The sequence below is a fragment of the Aotus nancymaae genome, unplaced genomic scaffold, assembly GCF_030222135.1.
Source record: "Aotus nancymaae isolate 86718 unplaced genomic scaffold, 86718_ANA_hifiasm-v0.15.2.pri h1tg000053l, whole genome shotgun sequence".
Classification (NCBI taxonomy): domain Eukaryota; kingdom Metazoa; phylum Chordata; class Mammalia; order Primates; family Aotidae; genus Aotus; species Aotus nancymaae.
In genome coordinates this window covers 26,594,206-26,618,763 of record NW_026988467.1, presented here as the reverse complement: position 1 = coordinate 26,618,763, position 24,558 = coordinate 26,594,206, and positions in this window count along the sequence as shown.

Genomic DNA, 24,558 nt, shown 5'->3' with positions numbered 1-24,558 from the left:
CGAACCCTCTCCTCTTCCTCCTCCTTCTTCTCTTCCTTCTGTTCCCCGCCCCTGCAAACACACACACACACACATTGCTGGCCTTGTCTCACCTGAGTTCTTTATAATTTTTGATGGGTTTGTTAGTACTATTTTTTGAGAGTCAGGAAGATTGCTTCTTGTGTCCTGGCACAATTGAGACAGTGTATCTGTTGCCATGACGTCTGGAAAATCAGCTGCTTGGGTGTAAAATTATAGGGTTCTATTTTCTTGCCATCAGACTTTGGTAGATGTGGTTCCACCACCTTCTGGCATTGCTGTGGATAAGTTTGCACCAAACTAATTTCCCCCCATCATTGTGACTTGACCAATGAGACCCTATTTTTGAATCTCAGTTGTGTCATATCAATCTACTTGACATATTGACATATTTTTATCAGTTTTTTTCCATAAAAGATGCTGCACACCTTTGATCTACAGATTCAGGAATTGTTGTTAATTTGTTTGAATTTTAAGATTGTTTTCTTGCATTATTTCTTAGATTATGTTGTGCCATTTGTGTCACTGGATACCCATATGTTTGAAAGTTTTTGTCTTTCAACTCTATCACTGTCTACCTAATTTGAAAAAGAAACAAAGTTTTTTTTCTAGTTAATTCTAACTTGTTCACAATATTCCTTATAGTATTTTAATTATGCTTATTCTTTTTTGGTGTTTTGAATGTAGCTTTCATCTATCCTGTTTCTTTATTTCATTTCATACCTATGCACAGACAGCTTGACTTAATTTTGTGCTGTTATTTTATAGCTCTTATTTCAATTCATTTTAGTTTTTTTTTTAAAGAGATATCATTTTGTCTGTCATTTCTTAATACTATGAAAAACAATTTTTTAATGTCTTCCCCTGATTATTCGGGCAGTTCCTCTTATGGTATATTTTCTTCATCTGTCTTCATGGTTTTTCTTCATTTTTTATAGCATCTATTCAGAGCTCCTGAATCAGTTTCTTTTTAACCCATTTCTGGATGGGGCCAGCTCTGTGTGGGATGATAGTATGGGAAAGGATGGGAAAGATGGCCTCAGGTGGTTAGCAGCTTCCATTTGAGTTTGTTGTCTTAGATATTCTGACCACAGCAGTTATTTTCTTTGAAGTGGGAGGAGAGCTCTGTATTTTACATCCCAGTGGTCATCATGGCCTCAGCCAAGCTGTTTAAGTCACAGCCTCTGGGGACTGTTCCCAGGGCTGGGTGGGCCCTTGTCCTTCCTCTCCCTACCTAGCCTCTGCCAGCTCCCTGGGTAGGTAGGGTTGGGACTGTGAAGTGGCACATAAATGTGATGTTTCCTGAAGCTCAACCTCTCTGCAGACCAGCAGCATCCAACTGTGTCTCCCCAGGGATGACCTCCACTCCCTAGGGGGCCTTTCTGGGTCTCAGCACTTTAAGCTAAATATTTTTGGACCAGCTTCTCAAGTTGAAGATTCTTTTTTTAATAAAACTGGCTGGTACATCCAGGATGTTTATATCCATTCTCAGTTTCTTCGTTTGTTCTGGTATAGATTTTTCAATACTTGGTAGATACATTTCAGATTTTGTGAAAGAAATTTCTAGTGCAAGTTCTAATAAAAACATACCCTTTTTTCATTTGTGTTGGTATTTTTTAGGTTGGTTTTGAGAGAGAGGAATGAAATATGAATGTGCCTTCACCAGTATTTTTTCACCTGGACATCAAGTGTTTTCTATCCATTACCTCTTTCAATCCCAGCACCAACCCAAAAGAGTGGGCAAGGCTGTGTCCCCTGGGAGCAGAACAGAAAGTTGGAGAACCAGCACTCGAGAGTAGAACAAGCCTGCACGGCCATCCATCATAGGTAAGAGCAGGCAATGCTCACATGTACCTGCACCACCCCAGGGACAAGTCCTCATGTGGGACCCAGCATGCTCTCATACACTGGGCTTTGGCAAGTGTGAGACTTCAGCTCAAACAGCATGCATGTGACACTTCTGTCCTGCTCTGCACTCTTATGGCAGACATCACCAATTAATCACAGCATTCTTCCTGACCCTGAATTCAGTCCCAAACTCCTTGTCAAGGCAACATATAAGTCAAGAAGACACAACAAACAAAGCGACATTAGCTTGTGAAAGAGAACCTGGTTGCTAGACCAGCCTGAGAGACTCTTCAGCTCCTCCAAATGTTGGTGCTAAAGTCAGACAGTCTTGGGTTTCAGCTTCAGCTCTGTGAATGACTAACAGGCTGGCCATAGGCAAGTAAGTATATTTATCTCTGTGAGTCTCAGTCTTCCCAGGTGTAAAGTAGGATGACTTGCCTTCATTGAGGGGATTGCTGAGGTAATGTGGGTAAAGATTCTAACCAAGCACATGGAATATAACAGATGACTGATAGTAATTTTGGAAAGAAATGAGAAAGTTCATTCTACCCCCTTCTTCTCCTGGTGATAGATGCAGTTTATGAAGACCCAGGAAAGTAGACAGGTTTCATCTATGTGTCAACTCCAGTACTGAGTTAAGATTGTGAGTGTAAGGTTGGCTGCCTCGTGGGGCGTTCGGATACGCCCCCCCTCCCTCGCGGGGCGTTCGGACACGCCCCCTCCCCTCGCGGGGCGTTCGGACACGCCCCCTCCCCTCGCGGGGCGGTCGGACATGCCTCCTCCCCTCGCGGGGAGTTCGGACATGCCTCCCTCCCTTGCTGGGAGCTCAGACACGCCCCCTCCCCCCTGCCGGGAGCCCGGGGGAAAAAAGCCCCATCAGGACTTAACTGATACCATTTTGTCCCATCCAGGCTCCACTCCCTGCCTACTATTTTGTCCTATCTGGGCCCCACTCCCCACCATCCGGGTCCTACTCCCCTCCATTTTGTTTCATCCGGGTCCCACTCCCCTCCATTTTGTCCCACTCACCTTGGCCACAGCCAATCGGACGCCTCCACTACCTATAAAACCCCGTGCCTGAGCGGAGTCTGCGCGACTTCTCCGGCCCTTCGTGTCCGGGCTGCAGAACCTCGTCCGGGAGCCTGAATAAAACCCCTTGCATTGGATTATTTTCGTGCTGGCCTCAGTTTCTTCGTTTCGTCCTCGGCGAGAACAGACCTTACAGATGGTGCCGAAACCCGGGAAGGAGTTGTAAGACCCCTCCCCGGGGAAACTGACTCCTCCACGCAGAGCCGGACCGGGAAGCTGCTGTTTGTTTCACCACAAGGTAAGACTTCTGTTACCCACTACCCCACCTGCTGCTTTCAGGGAGTCCCTGTCAGGAAACCGCTGCGCAGCATCAGGGATTCCCACCGCCGTGGGGTCCGTGACCCCCGGCTTCCCTGCTGTGGGGTCCATGACCCCCGGCTTCCCTCCCCACGGGTCCATGACCCCGGCAGGCCTCCCGCTGTGAGTCCGTGGCTCCGGCTTCCTTCCCTCCCTTCCCCACGGGTCCGTGACCCCAGGAGGCCTCCCGCCGCGAGTCCGTGAGGACTCCGGCTTCCTTCCCCACGAGTCCAGGACTCCAGTTTAGGACCTGAGTGTAAGAGGAGACGTCCCTACACTCTTGTTCTCTCCCCGTGAGGGGTATATTTAGGGTCAGGAATTTGAGGGAGACGTCCCCACTTTCCTGAACCCTCACCAGCAACCGAGGTGTGGGTACTCAGAAGCCCTGTTTAAGCAGCCCTGCCTCACGGCAGAGCCAAACCCCCGGCTCATACCAAATTTGTTGTTGTAAATTAGCCCATTTGGCATAAAAGGCTCCCGTTTTCTAAAAAAAAACTGTATTTTCGGCTTTTTTTTCTTTTTCTGTCTCTTTCTTAGCTTTCTTTCTCCCTTTCAAAATGGTGGCTGTACTACGCCCTTAAGATGGCGGCCACTTCTCGCACTTAGCTTTCTCTTCCACCTAAGATGGCGGCAGCTTTCTATTAACTCTTTCTCCTGCTTTCTAGTAATTCTACTTTCTCCTGCTTTCTATTAACTCTACTTTCTAGTAATTCTACTTTCTCCTGCTTTCTATTAATTCTGCTTTCTATTAATTCTACTTTCTCCCACTTTCTATTAATTCCTTCTATTAACTCTGCTTTTTCCCGCTTTCTATTAATTCTACTTTCTCCTGCTTTCTACTTTTAACTCTACCATCTCCTGCTTTCTACTTTAACTCTATTTTTCTCCTTTTTCTTCCTAATTCCGGAGTGAGTGAGTGAGTGAATGTATGTGTAGTTCCGCGGCCTAACAGCTATGGGGCTTGTGTGGGCCTCAACCTGCGGTTCCACAGGGACGTGACCAGGAAAGCATCAGACTGGTCTCCCATCTGGGGGACACCCACCCTTTGTTTGTCAGTCTTGCATGTAGTACAGTCTTTATTGTAGCCATGTGGCACATAGCCCTGGCCATGTCTTTTCTTGGTTTCTGTCTAATTATGATTATTATAAACGTGCAGGCTTTCTGGTATCTTCGTTCCCAACCCACCCTCTGTTCCTCTTGCACCACCACCAAGGTACTTCTAGCCAAAGAAACCTCCTCTTCGCCCTTAGTCCCTCCACCCTCCTCTTCCTTTTCTGACCCCGATGCGCCTGAGGAACTTTCCTTTCCACTGGCCCGACCCAATGATCCTCCACCTTATGATAAACCTCAAACCCCTTCAGCTCCTCCACCTCCTAATTACAACTTGGCCTCACCTGTTAGTGCTCACACCCGCTCGCGCAGTGCTCCTAACGACGAGGCCTCCCTCCTTTGCCCCCTCCGTGAGGTGGCCGGAGCAGAGGGCATTGTCCGAGTGCATGTTCCCTTCTCCCTCTCTGACCTATCGGCCATTGAGAAACGCCTAGGTTCTTTTTCCACCAACCCTACTGCTTACACCAAGGAATTCCGTTACCTTACTCAGACATATGATTTAACCTGGCATGACACGTTTGTCATCCTATCCTCCACCCTCACCCCAGACGAGCGTGACCGGATTTTTACAGCAGCCCGGGAACACGCTAATCAGGAACATCTTACTGATAACCAGATGCCAGTAGGTGCAGCAGCGGTCCCAGAGGCCGACCCTAATTGGGACTATCAGGACGGTCGAGATGGCTGCCGCCGCCGAGACCAGATGCTACGGTGCCTCCTGGCGGGCATGCAAAACGCAGCCCAAAAGGTAGTCAATTACGATAAGTTGAGGGAAATAACTCAGGGACCTGATGAAAACCCAGCCGTCTTCCTTGACCGCTTAACTAAAGCTATGATCCTCCATACACGGCTGGATCCGGCCTCCTCAGTAGGAGCTACGGTCCTAGCCACCCACTTTATCTCTCAGTCGGCGGCTGATATAAGGAGGAAACTTAAAAAAGCTGAGGAGGGCCCCCAGACTCCCATGCGAGACCTGGTAAACATGGCATTTAAAGTTTTTAACGGCCGAGAGGATAAGGCTGAGGCCACCCGACAGGCCCACTTAAGGCAGAAGGTTGGCCTCCAAACCCAAGCTCTTGTAGCAGCCCTGAGGCCGGCAGCACACCGAACATCTGGTGAGGGAGGTCCAGTGAAACGCTTCCGAAATGTTTTAAGGGTCCCACCCGGGTCCTGTTATAAATGTGGTCGAGAAGGACATTGGGCCCGGGAGTGCCCCTGTCCTCGACCACCCCCTGGACCTTGCCCAGATTGCAAACGAACTGGACACTGGAAGGTTGATTGCCCGTCCCGGACCAAAGGCCCACTCCCTGCACCTCTATGTGGAGAGCAGGCCGGTCTGCAGGAGGCAGTCCCTTCACCTGAATTTCTTGGCCTTCTGGATGACTGATGCAGCCCAGACTTGAGGACTCCCATCACCCTTGCTGAGTCCAGGGTAAAGCTACAGGTAGCGGGTAAGTCCTTTTATACCTTCCTACTCAGGGCCTAGCATACCTTCCCAGGTCTTGGTCATGGGAGTTGATGGAAGGCTTTCCTATCCCAACCAAACCCCTCCCCTAACCTGTCTCCTCGAGGGACACCCCTTCTCTCACTCCTTTTTCTACCTCCTAACCTTTGTAGATACCTTTTCAGGTTGGATTAAAGCCTTCCCTACCTCTCGTGAAACAGCAGACACAGTAGCATCCATTCTTATTCAAGAGATCATCCCCTGCTTCGGCCTACCTGCCACCATCCAGTCAGACAACGGTCCAGCATTCATAGCCCAGGTAGTCCAGCTGGTCGTCAAGTCTCTCAACATCTCCTGGAAACTACACATCCCCTACCACCCTCAGTCATCGGGTAAGGTCAAACGGGCCCACGGCATTCTCAAAGGCCATTTAGCCAAACTGACCATTGAGGTAAAACTTTCTTGGCCTACTCTCCTACCTCTTGCTCTAGCCCAGATCCGAGCCACCCCACGGGAACCAACGGGCCTTGGTCCCTTTGAGTTACTGTATGGCCGACCCTTCCTGGTATCTCATAATTTCCCGGTGCAACCACCTCCCCTAGCCACCTACCTTCCCTATCTATCTCTCCTCCGCCACTTACTCAGGGAGCATGCAGATCGTGCTCTCCCCATTGTTCCAGGACCTGGAGACTCGCACCTGGCAGCACTTCTTTAGCCAGGTGACAGTGTTCTCCTCCGGGAGCTCCAGCCAGGATCTCTGCAGCCCAGGTGGTCAGGACCCCACATCGTTATCCTGACCACCCCCATGGCTGCCAAGCTCCTGGGTCACACCCCATGGTATCATGTGTCCCGCCTTAAACCAGCACCGCAAAATGACCAGTGGAAATCCAAATCCCTGGGCCCCACTCACCTTCGCCTCACCCGCTGCCCCTGCCCGTCAACTCCTGATCCTTCAAATTCTCCTTGTAACATTTCTTCTAATATCTCCCCTTAAAGCCAGCCCCTACTATGCCTGGCGATTCTACTTGCAGGAATCCTGGAAACAAGGCCCCACCACTAGAACCCAATACAGCGCTACCAGCTCGTATGCGAGAAGTTAGACGTGTCCAACTCTTCAGTCAAGGTGCCAGCCGACTGACCTGTCCCCCTTACTTCGCCCCTATTCAGCAGGAAGTAGTCAGAAAGAGCGGCGCCCTCTATCTATCATCAAAAGGTCGGAATGTAAGGTTGGCTGCCTCGTGGGGCGTTCGGATACGCCCCCCCTCCCTCGCGGGGCGTTCGGACACGCCCCCTCCCTCGCGGGGCGTTCGGACACGCCCCCTCCCCTCGCGGGGCGGTCGGACACGCCTCCTCCCCTCGCGGGGAGTTCGGACATGCCTCCCTCCCTTGCTGGGAGCTCAGACACGCCCCCTCCCCCCTGCCGGGAGCCCGGGGGAAAAAAGCCCCATCAGGACTTAACTGATACCATTTTGTCCCATCCAGGCTCCACTCCCTGCCTACTATTTTGTCCTATCTGGGCCCCACTCCCCACCATCCGGGTCCTACTCCCCTCCATTTTGTTTCATCCGGGTCCCACTCCCCTCCATTTTGTCCCACTCACCTTGGCCACAGCCAATCGGACGCCTCTACTACCTATAAAACCCCGTGCCTGAGTGGAGTCTGCGCGACTTCTCCGGCCCTTCCTGTCCGGGCTGCAGAACCTCGTCCGGGAGCCTGAATAAAACCCCTTGCATTGGATTATTTTCGTGCTGGCCTCAGTTTCTTCGTTTCGTCCTCGGCGAGAACAGACCTTACAGTGAGGTCAGGTTCAGACTTAATGGGGCAGGTACTATAATCAATTAATCATGTCTGCCATGGGAAGTAGTGATGTGTGCCACACGTGAGCTGGGGAGTGGAAGAGAGGCTGGGAGATTCAGGACCTGCTTTATCACCCACATCCCACTGTTTCTTGTGGATCACACAAGCGTTTGAGCAGAAAGGTCTGCTATTGCTAATATGGTGTTCTCTGCTTCCCCGATGAGTCTGTGTGGAGGGAATGTCACTGGCAGAAGTGTCAGAAAGGCTGTGTTCCAGTTCTGTGGATTGGCTGCATGTCCTTTCTGCTTCCCTGGAGGCAGAAAGTAGAGGTGAGGAGGTGATAGTAGTGGGTAAATGTTCAATCTGGAAAGTGAGATAAGCTTAGATGATTCCTAAGAATCTTTCTAACACAGATATTTAATACATTTATTTCTGTATATTATTTTAAAATGTAAATTTATGTATGTGTTTTGCATGTTTAATTGTAAAATATACATAACATAAAATTTAGTGTACAGTTCAGTGGCATTAAGCATTGCTGTTGTAACCATCACCACTTCTCTATCTCGGAACTTTTTCATTATCTCTGTCTTAGTTCAGGCTACTGTAACAGAATGGTACAGATTGGATAGCCTAAAAAACAAACATTTATTTACTAGAATTCTGAAGCTGAGAAGTCCAAGATCAAGGCACCTGCAGATATGGTCTCTGGTGAGGGCTGTCTTCCTTGTTCATAGACCGCTGTCTTGTGTTGTGCAGAGAGAGAATGCTAGCCTATTTCTCGTCTTAAAAAGACTCTAATTTTATCATGGGAGGGGGGTCCACTGTCAAGACCTCATCTAAACCTAATCACCTCCCAAAGGTCCCGCCTCTTAATGCCAGCCCACTGAGGATAAGGATTTCAGCATATCAATTTTGGGGAGACACTAACAGGCAGTCCAAGAACCCCACTCTGAATTTCTGTACCCGTTAAACAATACCTCTTCATTCTTTTCACCCTCCAGCCTGTGGTAACCACCATGCCACTTGCTGTCTCAAAGAATTTGATTGTTTCAGATATCTCACATAAGTAGAGTTATACAATGCTTGCCCTTTTGTGTCTGACTTATTTCACTTAACATGTCATCAAGGTTCATCCATGTTGTAGAAAGTATCAGAATTTCATTACTTTTCAAGAAAGAATAATATTCCATTGTATGTATGTACCATATTTTGTTTATTCATCCATCTGTCTTTGAATATCTGTGTCTATTGTGAATAATGCTTTCATGAACCTTGTTATACAAATATCTGTTTAACTGCTTTCAGTTCTTTATATGCCCAGAAGTGGAATTCCTGAATCACATTCTATGTTTATTTTTTTTTCTTTTTTTTTTTGCAATCACCATGCTGTTTTCCACAGTGGCTATCCCATTTAACATTCCCAGAAGCAATGCCCAAGGGTTCCCACTTCTCCACATCCTTACCAACACATGTTGTTTCCTTTTTTTTTTTTTTTTGAGATGGAGTTTTGCTCTTGTTATCCAGGCTGGAGTTCAATGGCACAATCTCGGCTCACTGCAACTTCCACCTCCTGGGTTTAAACAATTCTCCTGCCTCAGCCTCCCGAGTAGCTGGGACTACAGGCGTGCACCACCACACCCAGCTAATTTTTGTATTTTTAGTCGAGATGGGGTTTCACCATGTTGACCAGGATGGTCTCAATCTCTTGACCTCGTGATCCACCTGCCTCGGCCTCCCAAAGTGCTGGGATTATAGGTGAGAGCCACCACGCCCAGCTTCCTTTTCTTTTTTTAAAAAAATATCATAACCATCATAATGAATGTAAAATTGTATCTCATTGAGGTTTGATTTTCATTTCCCCAATTTTTAGCGATAGTGATGTTGAGCTTCTTTTCATGTGCTTATTAGCCACTTGTAATAGACACTTTTCTTTGGGGAAAAGTCTATTTAAGTCCTTTGCCCATTTTAAATTTTGTTGCTATTGTTGAATTATAGGTGTTCTTTATGTAATCTGGATATTATTCCCGTATCAGAAATTAATTTGCAAATAGTTTCTTCCCTTCTGTGGGCTGCCTTTTTACTCTGTTGATAGTATCCCTTGAAACACAAAAGATTTTAATGGAAAAATGAAGCCAAATTTACTGATTTTTTTCTCCCTTTTTCATCTATGTTGTTGGTGTCCTTTTCAAGAAGTCATTGCCAAATCCAATGTCATAAAGTTTTTTCCTGTGTTTTCTTCTAAGAGTTTTACAGTTTTAGCTCTTACATTGGTCCACATTGAATTAATTTTTATATACAGTATAAGGTAAGGGTCCCACTTAAATTTTTTGCGTGTGGATATCTAGTTTTCCCAACACCATTTATTAAAAAGGCTGTCCTTTCCTCATTGAATGGTGTTGGCACTATTGTCAAAATCATTTGACCATATATGTGAGGGCTTATTTCTAGGTCCTCTATTGTATGTCATTGACCTATATGTCTGTCTTTATGTCAAAACCACACTGTTTTTATTGCTGTAGCTCTGTAATAAGTTTTGAAATCAGGAAGTGTGAGACTTCGGCTTCATTCTTCTTTTTCAAGATTGTTTTTGGCTATTTGGAGTCCCTTGAGATTCCAAATAGGATGAGTTTTTCTATTTCAGAAAAAAAAAAAAAAATCACACAATCATTACAGTTGGTTGGGGATTGCATTAAATCTGTAGATCAATGAGCAGCATTAGCATCTTAACAATATTAAGGGTACTAATCTATCAACATGGGATATCTTTCCATTTATTTGTGTCTTCTTTAATTTCTTTCAGCAGTATTTTGTAGTTTTCAATGTACAAGTCTTTCACTTCTTGGTTAAGCTAATTCCTAGGTATTTCTTTTTCATTGTAAATGAATCATTTGCTATTGTAAATATTGTCTTCTTAATTTTCTTTTTGAATTACTCATTGTTAGTGTATAGAAATGCAAGTGATTTTTGTGTGTTGATTTTGTGTTCTACAACTTTGCTGAATTTTTTTATTAGCTTTAACAGTTTCTGCATGGGTGTGTGCATGTGTGTGTGATCCTCAGGATTTTCTACATACAAGATTATGTCATCTGTGAACAGAAATAATTTTATTTCTTCTTTTCCAATTTGGATGCCTTTTATTTCTTTTTATTGTTGATTTTTTTGAATAAGACTTTCAGTACTATGTTGAATAGAAGTGGTGAAAGCAAGCATCCTTTTCTTTTCTTTTTTTCCTGATCTTAGAGAAAAAACTTTCGGTTTTTCAGCATTGAGTATAATGTTAGTGATGACTTTTTTAAAAAACCAATACCTTAAATCTTCCTGCTTTTGAGTTTCCTAAGCAAACCCTAGAAAGTCACTATTACTCTGTATGGAATTAAAGGGCTTGGACCTGCCTCCTAAATTTAATGTAAATCCAGGCTTCTCTTGTTGTACAGGGGCTTTGGTTCATTTGAACTCTTGGTGACATAATCTGTCTTTATTTCCAGCTGAGTCTCTAATCCCTGAAATTTCCATGGTGCTAGTAATTATGAACAAAATTTTTGAAGCACAGAAATTTTGTGTCCTGTGTACAAGATTATACAAATTAATAGAGTTTATTAAATTTATTTTGCAGTTACTAAAGAGATTAGACTAACTCTGTGTAGCTCCAGAGGCCAAAACAAGAATCAGTTGGTAGACTCCAACTGATTATCTCAAATGCATTTGTGCTTCAAGGGACACTGCCAAGAAATTTAAAAGACAAGCCAAAGATTGGAACAATGTGTTTGCTGATCATATATCTGATAAGAACAGATTATATTTCCTTGAGCAGTGGTTTGCAGTTCTCCTTGAAGAGGTCCTTTACGTCCTTAGTTAGTTGTATTCCTAGGTATTTTATTCTCTTTGTAGCAATTTCAAATGAGAGTTTGCTCATGATTTGGCTTTTTGTCTGTTGTTGGTGTATAGGAATGCTTGTGATTTTTGCACATTGATTTTGTATCCTGAGACTTTGCTGAAGTTGCTTATCATCTTAAGGAGGTTTTGGGCTGAGCCAATGGGGTCTTCTAAGTATACAATCATATCATCTGCAAATAGAAACAATTTGACTTCCTCTTTTCCTCATTGAATACCCTTTATTTCTTTTTCTTGCCTGATTGCTCTGGCTAGAACTTCCAATACTATGTTGAATAGGAATGGTGAGAGAGGGCACCCTTGTCCAGTGCTGGTTTTCAAAGGGAATGCTTCCAGTTTTTGCCCATTCAGTATGATATTGGCTGTGGGTTTGTCATAGATAGCTTTTATTACTTTGAGATACGTTCCATTGATATCTAGATTTATTGAGAGTTTTTAGCACAATGCGCTGTTGAATTTTGTCAAAGGCCTTCTCTGCATCTATTGAGATAATCATGTGGTTTTTGTCTTTGATTCTGTTTATGTGATGGATTGTGTTTATAGATTTGTGTATGTTGAACCAGCCTTGCATCCCTGAGATGAAGCCTGCTTGATGGTGATGGATAATCTTTTCAATGTGCTGTTGCATTCGGTTTGCCAGTATTTTATTGAAGATTTTTGCATCGATGTTCATCATAAATATTGGCCTGAAATTTTCTTTTTTAGTTATGTTTCTGCCAGGTTTTGGTACCAGGATGATGTTGGTCTCATAAAATGAGTTATGGAATATTCCCTCTTTTTGTATTGTTCGGAATTGTTTCAGAAGGAATGGTACCAGCTCCTCTTTGTACGTCTGGTAGAATTCAGCTGTGAGCCTGTCTGGACCTGGACTTTTTTTGGTTGGTAGGCTATTAATTGCTGCCTCAACTTCAGACCTTATTAGTCTATTCAGGGATTCAACTTCTTCCTGGTTTAGTCTTGGGCAATGACTTCTTGGAAAGGACACCAACAACATAGATGAGAAAGGGAGAAAAAAACTGATAAATTTGCTCTCATTTTTCCATTAAAATCTTTTGTGTTTCAAGGGATACTATCAACAGAGTAAAAAGGCAGCCCACAGAATGGAAGGAACTATTTGCAAATTAATCCAGGAATTTATCCATTTCTTCTAGATTTACTGGTTTATGTGCATAGAATTATTTGTAGTAATCTCTGATGGTAGTTTGTATTTCTGTGGAATCAGTGGTGATATCCCCTTTACTATTTTTTATTGCATCTATTCAATTCTTCTCCCTTTTCTTTTTTATTAGTCTGGCTAGCAGTCTATCTATTTTGTTGATCTTTTCAAAACACCAGCTCCTTGATTTATTGATTTTTGAAGGGCTTTTTGTGTCTCTATCTCCTTCAGTTCTGCTCTGATCTTAGTTATTTCTTGTCTTCTGCTAGTTTTTGAATTTGTTTGATCTTTCTCCTCTAGTTCAAGAAAATAAGAGAGGACACAAACAGATGGAAAAACATTCCATGCTCATTGTTAGGAAGAATCAATATCACGAAAATGGCCATACTGCCCAAAGTAATTTATAGATTCAGTGCTATCCCCATCAAGCTACCATTGACCTTCTTCACAGAACTGGAAGAAAACACTTTAAACTTCATATAGAACTAAAAAAGAGCCAACATAGCCAAGAAAATCCTAAGCAAAAAGAACAAAGCTGAAGGCATCACACTAACTGACTTCAAACTATACTGTAAGGCTACAGTAATCAAAACAGCATGATACTGGTACCAAAACAGAGATTTAGACCAATGGGACAGAACAGAGTCCTCAGAAGTAATACCACACACCTACAACTATCTGATCTTTGACAAATCTGACAAAAATAAGCAATGGGGAAAGGATTCCCTGTTTAATAAATGGTGTTCAGAAAACTGGCTAACCATGTGCAGAAAGCCGAAACTGGACCCATTCCTTACACCTTATACAAAAATTAACTCCAGATAGATTAAATATTTAACCATAAGACCTAACACCATAAAAACCACAGATGAAAACCTAGGCAATACCATACAGGACATAGGCATAGGCAAGGACTTCCTGACTAAAACACCAAGAGCAATGGCAACAAAAGCCAAAATAGACAAATGGGATCTAATTAAACTTAAGAGCTTCTGTAGAGCAAAAGAAACAATTATTAGAGTGAATTAGCAACCAGGAGAATGGGGAAAAATTTTTGCAAGATACTCATCTGACAAAGGGCTAATATCCAGAATCTACAAAGAACTAAAATAAATTTACAAGAAAAAAACAAACAACCCCATCAGAAAGTGGGCAAAGAATATGAACAGGCACTTTTCAAAAGAAGACATTTATGCGGCCAACAAACATATGAAAAAATGCTCATCATCACTGGTCATTAGATAAATGCAAATCAAAACCACATTGAGATACCATCTCACACCAGTTAGAATGGTGATCATTAAAAAATCTGTAGACAACAGATGCTGGAGAGGATGTGGAGAAATAATGCTTTTACACTGTTGGTGGGAATGTAAATTAGTTCAACCATTGTGGAAGACAGTGTAGTGATTCCTCAAGTATCTAGAAATAGAAATACCATTTGACCCAGCAGTCCCATTACTGGGTATATACCCAAAGGATTGTAAATTTTTCTATTATAAAGACACATGCACACGTATGTTCATTGTGGCACTGTTTACAATAGCAAAGACTTGGAACCAACCCAAATGCCCATCAAAGATAGACTGGATAAAGAAAAATATACACCACAGAATACTATGCATCCATAAAAAAGAATGAGTTCATGTCCTTTGCAGGGACATAGATGAATCTGGAAACCATCATTCTAGGCAAACTGACACACAACAGAAAACCAAACACCACATGTTCTCACTCATAAGTAGGTGTTGAACACTGAGAACACATAGACACTGGGAGGGGAACATCACACACTGGGTTCTGTTGCGGGTGGAGGGCTAGGGGAGCAATAGCAGGGTGTGGGGAGGTTGGGGAGGGATAACATTAGGAGAAATACCTAATGTAGATGACAGGGGGATGGAGGCAGCAAACCACCATGGTATGTGTATAATACCTATGTAACAATCCTGCAAGATCTGCACATGTATCCCAGAACTTAAAATATAATTAAAAAAAAAAGAACAGATTATATAAAGAACTCTTATAGCTCAACAATAAAAATACAAATAATTCAATCAAAATAGGCAAAGGATTGGAATATATATGTATCCAAAGAAGATATACAAATTGCCAGTAAGCACACGACAAGGTGCCCCACATCATTAGTCATCAGGGAAATGCAATTCAATACCACAATGATATACTACTTCATACCTACTAGAAAAGTCAGAAGAATCTAAAAAGTGTCACAAGTGTTGGCAAGGATGTGGAGAAATTGGATTCCTCACATACTGCTGGTGGGAATGTAGAAGGTGTAGCCATTTTGGAAAACAGTCTGGCAATTCATGAAAGTGTTAAACATAGAGTCATCATAAAACCCACTAGTTTTCCTCCTCGCTATGAGCCCAAGATAAATGAAAACACATGTCCACACAAATACTTGTACACAAATGTTTCCAGTGGCATTACCCATAATAACCAAAAGGTGGATACAACCCAAATGCCCGTTAACTGACTAATGGATAAGCAAAATGTTTAACCACAGAAAAAAACATTATTTGAACATAAAAAGAAATGAAGTATTAATACATGTTACCACTTGAAGAAACTTTGAAAACATTATGCTAAGTAAAAGAAGATAGTTACAAAAGACCACATATTACGTGATTCCATTATATAAAATGTCAAGAAGATGAAAATCTATAGAGACACGTAATAGATTAGTGGTTATTTCTGACTTGGGGGATGGAGGAATAAGGGTTTGATAGCTAAAGGGTATGGGATTTCTTTATGAGGCGATAAAAATGTTCTAAAACTGATTGTGGTAATGGTTGCACATATCTGTGATATACTAAATACCATTGAATTGTACATTGTAAATGGGTGATTTTTATGATATGTGAATTATACATCAATTAAGCTATTATAAAAAATAATAGCACAAATAGCTGCCTTTAAGGTAGGAATTCTGGAATGGCAGAGTAAGGGCCTTTAAACAGTCTGCTCCTCTGAAAGAAACAAGAACGCTGGTAAAATTGTCAAAATTGACTTTTTCACAAAGTCTGAAAATTAATCAAAGGCTTGCAACAATCCAAGGAGCATCTGTTCAAGAACAACTACTGAATCTCAGTAAGAACAGAGAGTTTTGTGGTGGTTTAACTTGCCCTGTTCTGCTCCTCCAGTGCAGTACCTTGAAAAGCAACAACTTAGCAGCCACGGTTAGCTGTGAGAGCCAGCAGTATAGCAGGTGCTGGAGAGGGAAGACTAAAGTTTGGGCGTTCCTCCAAACACCCAGAGAACTGTCACCATTTTCCCCACGAGGCAGCTCACTGGATAAGCCCCATTACAAGGCTTATCGTTATTGGATCTAATTCAGAGGTCACTCACTGGGGAAAGTCCTATCTTCAGGATGTTTGTTAAAAACAATCAGCAGAAATTGTTTACCTTTGCAGCTGATGAGACAGTAATACCAGTTGAAGCAAACAATATGCTGGCCAAGAAACTGAAAAAGAGGACCTGGAAAGTTAAATATCCATAGGTAGGGGGCATTGAAAAGTGTCAACATATTCCTGGGGCTCCAGAAGGCCTTGTGCATGTACGGGGTTGAGCCTATACCCAGGAAAATCGGTGAAAACTCTCATCTTTCTTCTCTGGCTGACCGTACGGCCCTGGGCAAGCAGGAAGTATGGGGCCAAGGCAGAGCTGTAAACTATTAGAATGCAGAAGGCGTGTCTGAAATCACACAGGGCCTTTTGGCAAAGGGTGAGAGATGATTGGTTCAAGGCATTTGAGGAAATCTCTGTGAAATCATAGACCACTAAGTTATCTGAGTGGAGAATTCAGTGGCCACACAGGATAAGAAATACAGACTTTAATGACTAAGTTCAAGAAAGCCCCTAAACAGAGAAGCAGCAGCAGGAACAGCAAGAACAAAGTCCAAGGAGGTCATTAAAAATCTGATTTCCTATGTTGCCCATTAGAATATTTAATACGTTCAGGTCTAAACAGAAGAATTTTATAAGGCATGCAAAGAAGAATACCACTCATACACAGGTTTTAAACAAAAGCAGTCAATAGAAACTATCCTTGAGAAAGCTCAGAGTTTGGACTTACCAAACAAAGACTTTAAGATAGCTATTATTAATACGTCCAGAAAACAAAAGGAAACCACGTCCAGAGAAATACAGGACAGTCTACAAACAATGTTTCTCTAAATAGATCAAAATTACATTTTAAAATAATCAAATGGAAATCCTGAAGCTGGAAGCTACAATAACTGAAATGGAAATATCAATAGTGACTCAGTAATAGATGTGAGTTGGCAGAAGAAAAAAACATTAGTGAATGTGAAAATAAGTAATAGAGATTACTCATTCTGAAAAATAAATGGGAAAAAAAAGAAAGAAGAAAAATGACAGAAGCTCAGAAGCTTATATGGCACTATCAAGCATACCAACATACACATAACAGGACTTCTAGAATGAGAGGAAAGAGAGAAAAAAACAGAAATTTTTAGGAAATAATGGCTGCAAATTCTCCAAATTTGAAGAAAACATCAACCTACAAACCCAAGAAACTCAACAAACTCCATGTAGGATAAATGCAAAGAAATACACGCTAGACACAGATAGTCAAATTGTCAAAAAGACCAAGACAAAGAGAGTATCTTGAAAGCAGCAGGAGAGAAATGACTCATTATATATGAGAAAGTCTCAGTGAGATTAACAGCTGGCACTTCTCATCAGAAACCTTGAAGGCCAGAAAGCAGTGTGATACAGATACAAGGTACTCAAAGGAAAAATGTAAAAAGTGAATCAAGAATTCTATACGCATGAAGTCTTTGCCCATGTCTGTGTCCTGGACGGTATTGCCTAGGTTTTCTCCTAGGGTTTTTATGGTTTTAGGTTTTACATGTCAGTCTTTAGTGCATCTTGAGTTAATTTTTGTATAAAGTATAAGGAAGGGGTCTAGTTTTTGTTTTCTGCATATGACTAGCCAGTTTTCCCAGAATTATTGATTAAATTGAGGATACTTTCCCCATTGCTTGTTTTTGTCTGGTTTGTCAAAGATCAAATGGTTGTAGATGAATGCATGCAGGCCTTAAAACCTAGATGATGGGTTGGTGGATGCAGCAAACCACCATGGCACATGTATGCCTATGCAACAAACCTGCACGTTCAGCACATGTATCCCAGAACTTAAAATAAAATAAAAAGTTAATTAGTTAATTAATTAATTTAAAAAGAGAGGGCACCAAATTAAAAATGACTCACTGATGATCTTTTGTCTATGTGGGTGGGTCATACCTATCAATATCTACCATATGAAAAAATAAAATTGGGAATTTTTTTGGTACTTTTTTAAATAAACTACAAACTAAATTACAAGTAACATTAATAGCAGGTGCACGCAAGGACAAGGGTGACAGAGACAAAATCATAAAAGAAAAAATGCTTTTTTTTTTAGCACTGTCATTACAAAACCCCAAGGTGCACATGGCAACAAATTCACCCACTCTGATGAAAAAAAAGCCAACCTTACTATTGGATAAAACCTGAAGTATAAATATAATTGTTTATCCTTCTTTTAAAGAAATATTTTTATCCAATGCCCTCACTCAATCACAGCCCTGTAAAAGTGTCGGCATTCTCAAAATGATGCCTAAACCCTAACTTCCACTCCTATGGGGTAGAAGGTAAAAATTGGGAATTTAAAAACATAAATGTTTTACTTTATTTAAAGTTATAATAATAAACTCCTTCGTGTTAACATAAAAAAAAGAATGCTATATCCAGGGAAACTATCTTTCAAAACAGAAGGAGATATGAAGATGTTCCCAGATAAATAAAAACGGAGAGATTCTGTCACCAGCTGAGATGCTCTATGAGGAGCACCGAAGAGAGTGCCTCAGGCTGAAATGAAAGGATTTTGAAGGGATAGTAACTTGAATTCACAGGAAGAACTCAAGAGCACCGGTAAAGGTATCTGTAAAAAGTACATATAAAAGGTATCTCTAAAAGGTACGTGTAAAAGAGAATGTAAATGCATTTCATGTAACCTTTTCGTTCTCATGTCTGATTTGAAGACACCGGAAACAATGCAGTAATTATAAATCTGTGTTGGTGGGATTCTAATATATGAAGATCATTTGCATGAGAATAATAGCACGAAAGAAGGGAGAGGTAATGGAGCTTCATGAGAGCAAACTTTTTATGCACTATTGATAGTATTAATCTGAGCTAAATTGTTTTAAACTACTCTGTTCATTGTAATCTCCAAGGCAACCACCAAAAAATAATTTTAAAATATAGTAAAAGAAACAGCAAGGAAATTAAAATGACATCAATGGCAGAGCTAGAATTAGATCTTTGGTCAGGGTGACGCAGGGCCTCCTGCACAGTTACCAGGCCATATCCACAGTCACCAGCACCTTCACACTCGTGTGTGTCCCATGAGCTGGGCGGTGTGGGGAGGAGAATCCCTGTTACATGTGCAGAAAAACCGAGACAAATGCGGGTGCCTTCAGGATGCTGCGGCTTGCTTGTGGCAGGGCTTGCTCTAGAATCCAGGGCACTAGCTGTTTGGCCTTGAAATTTGTGACATACACTCATAACCTCTTTCATTCCACACTCAGTCCCTGAGTTCAAATCTTCAGGAGGCTTAAGAATCACCTGGCCAAGAGTCAATGTGTCGATTCGAAATGCTGATCCCTAGGCTCCAGTGATTCTGATTCTGTATCAGAAGGGCTGAGGAATCTGTCATTGAAGTAGACACCCCGCACCTCACTGCTGCCTTTCTCTCCCCAGGTGACTCTGATGAAAGGTGGTATGCAGACCACGCATGGAGAAAAGCTAATTTTAGGATATTCCCGCCCTGCTCTAAGCACTTTGCCTTCATTTCGTCACAGTTTTTCAGAGGATACGCTATGGCCTCAGCCTGCCTATATTGCCATCCGTGTCTCAGCCTCTACTAATACAGTTTAAAGTACTCAGAATAGTGCCTGGCACCAAGTACACGTTTTATAATATTAGCTCTATTTGTTTTTATTTCCTTATTTAATCATTGAAGCCATCCTAAAATACAGATGTCCTCAATGCCATTTCACAGGCGAGGAAATGTGGGCACAGAGAGGTAAGGTAACTTGTTTAACGATGCACAGCTTGTGAATAACAGAGCTGGAGCTCAATCTCTGTTCCATGAGACTCCAGTGCCAGTGCTCCTAACTGCTAGGCTGCCCTGTCCCCAAGGCACACACTCCAGATCCTTCCCTTTGCATCTGTACCCACGGACTGAATCAGGAGAGGTCAGCCAGGTGCTGGACCCAGGCTCCTCCTGCCTTTTTAAGATGAAGAAAGAGCTCTTGTGGGTAGGAGAGGGAATGAGTGGTGGACTCCTGACCTCTATACCCTCCTGAGCTCACCTCTTATCATCCTCACGACTCAGGAGCTCTCAAGAAAACAGGTGTCCTCCCCAGTGGACTCTAGATTCAATTTGCTGCCACTCACCATGAGGAAGTTCCAACTGGCATCTCTATGTTGTGTGCTTAAGTAAGAAGCTGACAGTTCATCCTCAGGACAATGGGCCTAGGTTTCAATCCCAGCTTCACCTCCTTCTGGCCCTGGGTTTGAGCCCTTGGGCAGGCCTCAGCTTCCTCATCTGTTAAATGGGTATAACAGCTGGGTCTATCTCATGGGCTATCATGGTGGGATAGTATACACCAAGCATTCAGCACAGTGGCTTGCACAGACCAAAGGCTTGGTAAGAGTCAGCAGCTAGTGATATCACCATTCTCAGCACACAGGCAAAGCCATGTGGGCTTCCCTCTGACATCATTTCTTCCTGGTTTTTCCATTAAAAACATACCTGAAGTCCTGAGTCCCCCTGAACTCTCCTTGCCCCAGAAGTCCCTCCTCTGGAGTTGTCTTAAGTTTCAAGGGCAGATGCAGGAGTCGGGGCAGGGCCAGATTTTAGCTCCGAGCCGTCAAAGCCTCCTGGAGCCATCTGGAGCTTCTGGGCCCATCTGAGCCCAACTTCCTCTGAACAGAGGCCCATGCACCTGCTCTGATGGAGCCAGGCTCTGACTACAAGTTTACTCTGCCAATGGGCAACCTCAGGGGTATTGATCAGATGCCATCTGAGAAGAACATGCTGAGAACTACTGAGAGACGGCAGCCTTCTTCAGCCCGGGGGAGAGAGCAGGGTGGATGGATGAGTTTCTGCCTGGGGCTGGGAACTCTGTCTTCTGCCATGGGACTGTGTGTGGCCTTGGGCAGATTCCTTCTCTGCTCCAGTCTTGGATCCCTCATCTGTCAACTGGGGTGATGCCATCTGTTCAAAGTGTTGTTAAGGACATGGAGGAAGAGGAGCATGGGACAAGGCTATATCCCAAGCTCATCTACAGCAACAATGAGCAGTTATTAAGCACCGGGCTTTGCACTTTGGAGTCAATGTCTCATTGCGACCTGACCACGTTCCCTTGGAGTAGGCCCTCTCATGACCCCTGGTAACAGAGGGAGCAGTGGACTCAGAGAGGCTGAGTATCTTAGCTATGGTCACACAGCTGGTCAGAGGAGGAGCCGGTCTTAAACCAGGGGCAATGGCATCCCATTCGGAACCCTACTCCAGAGCCTGTGACCCCGATAGCAAGGCCTGGGCTCCCTCTGCACTGCCTGGGCATCCCCAGCCCCCAAGAGCCTCCCCTCTCTTCCCCCTCCCATGCTCCAAAGTGGTGCTTGGCCTGGAGGAGTCTAGGTGGGTGGCGAGCTCCTCGTCGGGTGTAGAAGCAGATTCTGTGTCACATAGGGCTGGACTAGAGCCGCTTGAAAACCGTGACTGAGAAGGGAAGTCTCTGAGCCCCCAGTGCCAGCAGCAGGAGGTATTAGAGGTGACACATTCAGAGGCTGCAAGGTTTAGACTGTGGGGCTTGGCAAGCCTTGCTGGTGCCACTTCCCTCACCCCCTGCCCTGGTCAGAGGCTGGAGGCAGCTCCACCAGTGAAGAGAAGCCAGACATCAGCCCCTTGTCTTGCAGTACATCTCATGGAGGGGCATCGAGCCCAGCAGTGGTCACTGTCACATTCAGTAAGTGACAGGAGCAACATTGGCCTCCTTCCTCCTGCCTAGCTGGCGCCCCAGGGATCTCCTCAACTTCCTTCGTGGATAATCGTCCTACAATTTAAAAACATAGCTGATTTCAGAGCTGTCACGGGATAGAGGGGGAGAGGAGCGTGGGGGTCAGTCTGGTCTCATCCAGACTCTGTCACCTACTAGCAGAATAATCTTGCAACCCCACGTGTCTCACCTCCCATCTCTAGGCCTCTGTTTTCTTGACCATGGTATGAGATCGAGGTTCTCGGCCCCAGGCTGCACTGATCATGTTTGCAGCCCTTCAGTTCTTGCTGTCGTTCAGTCGAGGCTTTGCTCCTTGTGGGATGGCTGTTTACAGATGTTCCTGGTAGTACCCCCAGATCAGGTTCTGTCGCCCCCCAGGGCCCAGCACCCAGGACACGGGGCTGCTCTTTCCTTCACAGCAGCCAGCGGTCTCTGAGCCCTCACTGGGCCCCTGGCAGGTGCTTGGCATGCGGAGGAGTTGTCTCTTCTGCTCTGCCCTGCGAGGCGGGGCCACCGTAGACATTGCTTTAGTAGTGAAGATTTTAGGCTCAGAAGAAGTGAGTTGCCCAAAAAGTGATCAAGCTGGTTTCATATGTGATCAGGGCTGTGACCAGAGTAAAACAGGATGGGATGTTGATAAGTGCCAGGCAGGGGGAGGAGGCTGCTTTAGTTGGGGTGGTCAGGGAGGGCTTCTTGGAGGAAGGAGACTGGGCACACTGTAGTCTCTGCTTCACTTGAGCAGAGACTAGAATGTGGAAGAGAAGCCAGCAAGTGAAGATTTGGGGAGAGTAAAGGGAGCAGTGGGGGCCTGAGACCCTGGGGAGTCTGGAAAGTTCAGTGAGGGAATCAGGATACCTGGGTCCCAGGTCCAGGTTCTGCACCTACTGTCTGAGTGACCTTGGGCAAGTTGTCGCTCTGTTACATTTTTCCATCTATAAAATACGGTGTAATGCACATGTTTGCTCCATCTTACTGAAGGTCACAGTGAGGTAACTCATCCGGATGCTGGAGGAGCCACAGATGTAGGGGAGGCTGCAGGCCAGGGCTCATATCTGCCAGGTCTTCATGGAGAGGATGCCTGGGGGCTGGCTAGACGGTGCCATGGAGAGGGCTGGAGACGTTCAGCTGGCTGAGCAGAGGCCCTCCCTGCCTCTGGTTCTCTCCTCCCTCCTCCCTCTTTCCTCCCACCTGTTTAAAGCTCTGCACCCAGGGCGTCCTACCCCACAGGCATCCCAAAGGCCTGACCAGGTACCCTTTGGGGTGATGATAGAGAGGAAGAGAGGGAGGTGCTGGCCAGTGGAAGAAACCAGAGAAAAAGACAAAGGAAATGCTTGATATGTCTGGACTTGGAAAACCACACCTTCCCTGGAAGTTTCAGGTCCAGGCTGGGACCCTCCTGCTGAGTCCTGGCTCTCTGCCCCTCCCCCACATCCGGAGGCTCCTGCTTTGCTTCTGTGCCTGGGCAAGAGTGAAATAGACACCTGGAGCCTGGTCAACCACCAGGCAGCCACCAGAGAAGGGCCAGGTGCCCAGGCAGCAGGAAGGAGGCAGGAGAGGGATGGGGAAGATATGTGTGTGTGTGTGTGTGTGTGTGTGTGTGTGTGTGTGTGGTTGGAGAGAGGTAGAGAAAAAAATAAAGAGTCAGAGATGCATATAGAGAGACATACACAGCGAGCTAGACAGAAACACACACATCTGGTCAGGCACAGAGGCTCATGCCTGTAGTCCCCACACTTTGGGAGGCTGAGGCAGGAGGATCACTTGAGCCCAGGAGTTTGAGGATGATCTGGGCAACATGGAGAGACCCTGTCTCTATTTAATAAAATAATAATAATAATAAAGAAACACACACATCTACATACACACAGAGTTAGAGACAGACAGGGAGACAGAGAAAACCCCAGACAGAGGAGACAACAGACAGGCTGGAGACCAGAGGCACCAAGCCAGGATGCAGCGTGGCCGAGTGGAAAAGTGAAGAGCAAGAGTGACAGAAGGAGGGGACGGGGAGACACTGAAGCGGAAGGGAGGAGAAGAGGGAGGCAGACTGGCTGTGGTAGAGACGCCAGAGGGAGGGGCCAGAGCCTGGAAGTGAAGGGCAGAGCCAGGCCGCCTCCCACACTGCAGTGTCCTCGTCTGTAAAATCGGTGACAGCAGTGATGGCAGCAGCGGACCGTCCAGTGTGGCCACAGCTATCACGCTGGCCACTACAGGGAGGGCGCAGGGAGGAGGTGGACAGGGGCCACTGTGACAGGACTGGGTTGGGCCACCTGCCAGTGGGGGAGCAGCACAGCAGGGGAGCAGTGTGGTCGGGAGGAAAGGGCCCCTGATGCAGAGCTGAGGCTGCACTTCAGGGACCTAGGGTGGGAAGTGGGAGTGGCACCCACTTCAGGGACCTGGCCAGCAGCACAGCTACTGCGCCCAACCTGCCAAGGGTGCTGGGTTCCCAGGCCTTGGGAGGAGGCTCTGTGTGGGGCTGCTTGGGCTGTATTCCCAAGTGGCCCCACGTCAGGGTGACCACCGAACTGCCACTCTGGCCAGGCCCCAGCTGCAATCTGCTATGCCTGGGCCACCCCTGAATGTCAAGGCAGTGGGGGAGCTCCTGGTGATGCTGCCCCTGCCCTGGACACCCGCCCACCACCCCTGATGGCTACAGCCACCTACGTTGGGTTAGTAGACCCAGGCCTCTGTGTGCTCTTGGAGAGCTGGGAGCAGGCAGGAGTCCTGCCACCCAAGGCGCAGCTGCAGTTGCCCAAACCGGTGGCTGCAGCCTCAGGCATCCCTGTACTCTTGGGGCCGAGGAAGACCCCCTGTCCT